Source organism: Amphiura filiformis, chromosome 1 (genome assembly GCF_039555335.1).
Source record: "Amphiura filiformis chromosome 1, Afil_fr2py, whole genome shotgun sequence".
In the NCBI taxonomy this organism is placed as follows: Eukaryota; Metazoa; Echinodermata; class Ophiuroidea; order Amphilepidida; family Amphiuridae; genus Amphiura; species Amphiura filiformis.
The window spans coordinates 72084940-72089809 of record NC_092628.1 but is presented as its reverse complement, the minus strand read 5'-3'; positions in this window follow the sequence as shown (position 1 = coordinate 72089809).

Genomic DNA, 4870 nt, shown 5'->3' with positions numbered 1-4870 from the left:
TGCATCATTGGCACTCTGTATGTTGCTATCTACCCCTGATAGCAAAGTATGTATCATTGGCACAATGTATGTTGCTATCTACCCCTAATAGCAAAGTATGCGTAATTGGCATCTACCCCTGATACTGATAGTAAAGTATGCGTCATTGGCACTCTGTATGTTGCTATCTACCCCTGATAGCAAACTATGCACCATTGGCACAATGTATGTTGCTAGCAAAGTATGCATCATTGGCACAATATTATGTTGCTATCTACCCCTGATAGCAAAGTATGCATCATTTGCACAATGTATGTATCTACCCCTGATAGCAAAGTATGCATCATTGTCACTCTGTATGTTGCTATATGTAGCATTGATACTCTATATGTTGCTATCTACCCCTGATAGCAAAGTATGTATCATTGGCACAATGTATGTTGCTATCTACCCCTGATAGCAAAGTATGCATCATTGGCACTCTGTATGTTGCTATATGTAGCATTTATACTCTATATGTTGCTATCTACCCCTGATAGCAAAGTATGTATCATTGACACTATGTATGTTGCTATCTACCCCTGATAGCACAGTATGCATCATTGGTACAATGTATGTTGCTATCTACCCCTGATAGCAAAGTATGTATCATTGACACTCTGTATATTGCTATCTACCTCTGATAGCAAAGTATGCACCATTGGCACAATGTATGTTGCTATCTACCCCTGATAGCACCTGGGCACCTTTAGACTATGCCATAGTCAATTTTTGATAAATAAAACATGTTATTAATCATGATGAAAGCATTTAGTTGAACTCAAAATTATACTGATAATAGTGATATTTATTACATCAAAATACTAGTATAAAATTGTTATGAAAAAGTTTATATAATTATATTAGTGACAGTAAAAGTAAAGTATACGTATACATAGGCTTATATTATTGAATGCAACATAATATGTCATAATTATATTAGCACTTCAATACTGAACAATTCTGATTTTAGAATCTACCAGTTTATTAATCGCGAAAGTCCCAGTTAAAAATCGACTATGGACATTGCATTTTAAACGGAACTTTGATCCCTAACACAACACTGTCAATCATACTTGTTTATCAATCCAATTTAACCGCACGCACAAAGCCTGGAAATACAAGACACGCTCATGTTCCCGCCAACACAAAGGCCGCATAGTTGTGTACCATGTAGTTATTAATGGTAATGGTAGGTGCCCGAAGGATTTAAAACATAACAAGATCTGGGCGACCAATCACAAGCCAGGTCCATTTAAAGATGCATTACATCATGGCCAATTTTAGTAGGCCAGAAATCTGACAATCTCATCCATAGAAGCTCATAGACAGCCGTGTTAAGCATGCAAACCGCAATCCAAAGTCAGTAGTCCACTTGGGAAGCTAACAAACAGAGGGAGTATGGTGACTGAAAAGATGATCAGTTGTGAAAATCTATCAATTGTGCACAAATTAATTAAATCATAGTTTTAAGCTTAGATGCATTATCCAGTGTATGCACAAGGCAAGTGGACTACGGAGTAGTTTAGGGCACCTTGGGAGAACAATGCCAGTGCATTGAAAGGTTAACCCAGGTTAAATAAGAAATAAATAAATAAATAAATAGCACAGTATGTATCATTGACACTCTGTATGTTGATATCTACCCCTGATAGCAAAGTATGTATCATTGAAACTCTGTATGTTGCTATCTACCCCTGATAGCAAAGTATGCACCATTGGCACAATGTATGTTGCTATCTACCCCTGATAGCAAAGTATGCACCATTGGCACAATGTATGTTGCTATCTACCCCTGATAGCAAAGTATGTATCATTGACACTCTGTATGTTGCTATCTACCCCTGATAGCAAAGTATGTATCATGGACACTCTGTATGTTGCTATCTACCCCTGATAGCAAAGTATGTATCATTGACACTCTGTCAGGGGCGTAGCAAGAACATTAGGGGCCCATGGACAAGGAGCAGTACGGGCCCTTTTAACCAGGGCGGGATTTAGCCTACCTTATGAGGCCCTGGACCAGGCTAAAATTTGGAGGCCCCGAACTCACGCGCCGAGGAAGGCATGTGCATTTAAGTCAGTGGCCAAGTTTTGGTTTAACTAAAGGGGTACTAAGGGGGGACTAACATATTTTGTTCAATCCAGTTCTTTGAATGCGCGCGAAGCGCGGAAAATTTTACAATTTTGTCCTATTTTGACCAAAAAACATGCTGTTATTGGGGTTAAAAGAAACATGCATAGGGCAATTTTGGGGCCCCAAAATTTGGGGGCCCAAAATTGCCCTGGACCCGGGCCCATATGTCCCAATGGTATAAAAATCCGGCCCTGCTCTCCATTATCAGCCCTTATTTAATTTTCGCTTTTGTGCTCGGGCCCCTGAGCCCTCGAGGCCCATGGACTTCGTCCACCCTGTCCCCCCGCTTGCTACGCGCCTGCACTCTGTATGTTGCTATCTACCCCTGATAGCAAAGTATGTATCATTGACACAATGTATGTCGCTATCTATGCTGATATCACAATGTAATCATTCTATAACAATTGCTTTGCCTGTACTTTATTATTCAACACACTTTATTTTTTTATTCCAAGATTCAGATAATATAAGTATTAATTTTATTTCCATATAAATATAGCTCATAAGACATATTGAGGGTTCAGAACCAGAAAACTAACTTACTATGACCAGCTCTCACAAAATGAGCATAAAGTTGGCTCCTTGCTTTGGTCTTCAAAAATCAATATTTCCTCCACACCATCTTTTGTTTTCTTTTGAATTTTGTCATGATTAATGGGCTGTATCTTCTATAGTGTCCTGGCGACTTTATGCTCATTTTGTGGGAGCAGGTGATTCTGAGTTGAGGCTTTCTGGCTCTCAACCCTCCATATATACAACATTGCATTGCCTTCATAAATTAACTTCATAAATCAATTTAATTGCACATCAAGAATTAACATACAATTGTATAGCTCATAAAAGGCATGGCAACACGATAAAAAATACCACTACATGCATAACAATAAATCATTAAAATAAAAATTAATTACAGGTCAAATTTAATTGAAACAAATGACAACATTAATTAACATAGCTCATGCAGCTCATATCCATATAACTTATTTTTTGTGTTATTACTTATAAAAAATTCTGGTACAATATATTTCACAAAATGTACATAAACTAGTGTGATGAGAGTTCATACAGTACCATTAATATTGAGTTGTGGTTAAATATCTTTTATACATCGTCACTCTGCTTCGATAAGTGCCCACCTCATTCTTCATTTTTTAAGAACAAATACAAAATATTATTCAAACATACATTTAAACATTTTATTCATCAATCTTTGCACAAGAACAAATGGTAATGAGACAAATTAAAAGAAATAATCAGAAATGATTAGGGTGATTACGTAACTGAAGCATGCTTAAACCATATTTGTGACCCCTCAGCACAACTGAGCCCGAAGTCGCCAATCATCATTTTTGAGATATTCAACCAAAATATTCTGCTTGAAATTAGCTTTAAAATGATGTATATCATGTCTATAGTACTTGACATTTAAGTAGTGAAAAATCAATAAAACAGTCAATAAATCCTTTGTTTCCTATTGTTTATTGTTAAGTTCAATGGAGCATATCTCAATAGTGGCACTGGCGACATCCGGGCTCAGTTATGCTGAGGGGTCACATTTTGTACTTGTTCTCAAAATAACAATGAGTTGAGCAATTATTGCAGCAGGGTGACGACATGTGATTCTTACTTTGAGCATTAGTTATTATAGGATGTATCAAAATGATTGGTACCCATCAGTTTTGATGGTGATTAACAAGCCTGCCTCTAGTAAAAACTGCAACCGATGGGTACCAATCATTTTGATACAGCGTGTATCCCGGAAACAAATAAAAAACATGGCTGTCTGCTTCAAGGGTAAAATAGTTGGCACACTATACGCTGGCGAAGTTACGCAATTAATCGGATTAATTACCATAGCAATAGGTGAAAACAATTTTGTACATATCGCGCTGCACTACAAGCAGGTTACACTCAATCACCTGTGTATGTCTGCAACCATAGATTGAATACAATACTGGTCTTTTCAAAGATACTAATCTTACAGGTGCAAGTGATCAGCATGATATGATTCAATACAGAGGTACAGTGTGAACGTACCAGTGCAGCGTGGTATATTCAAAAAATTGTTTTCACCTATTGCTATGGTAGTTAATATGATTATTACGTAACTTCGCCAGCGTATGTTGGGGTTCCGCATTGCCATTTGGAATTTAAATCAAGCACTGCCCATCTTCTTCCCTATTTCCTTCTATTCTTCTCCAATTATGTTGGATGAATGGAGAACCAAAAGTCCAAAAAGCACTTAAATTAAGGAGAGGAGTTGGTAATTTACACAAAGTACTCAAAAGTGTGTCATAACATCATATTTGGTCTCTTGTTAATTGTGACCTATTTAATAACATTTTTTGATTTGTAAAATGTCAACACAGAAGCACTAGAAACTTCCCAAGAAACAAAAAATGTTTTCGCAAACATTTAAAAATTAGAAAGGGTTACTAGAAAATATTTAAATGTCAGGTTACCTAAAGGGTATAAAACATTTTAATAACGTTTTTAAAAACATTTAAAAGGTGCTGCAAAACATTTGAATGAAATGTTCAGTTATAAAATATTTTTTGTTTAAACGTTTGGATTGGTTTTTTACAATAACAGTTTGACAATATTTTAAAAATGTTGTTGTATAGACTATGAAAAACATATTTAAAAGTTGCTGCAAAACATTTGAAGGAAATGTTAAGTTATAAAATATTTTTTGTTTAATCGTTTGGATTGGAA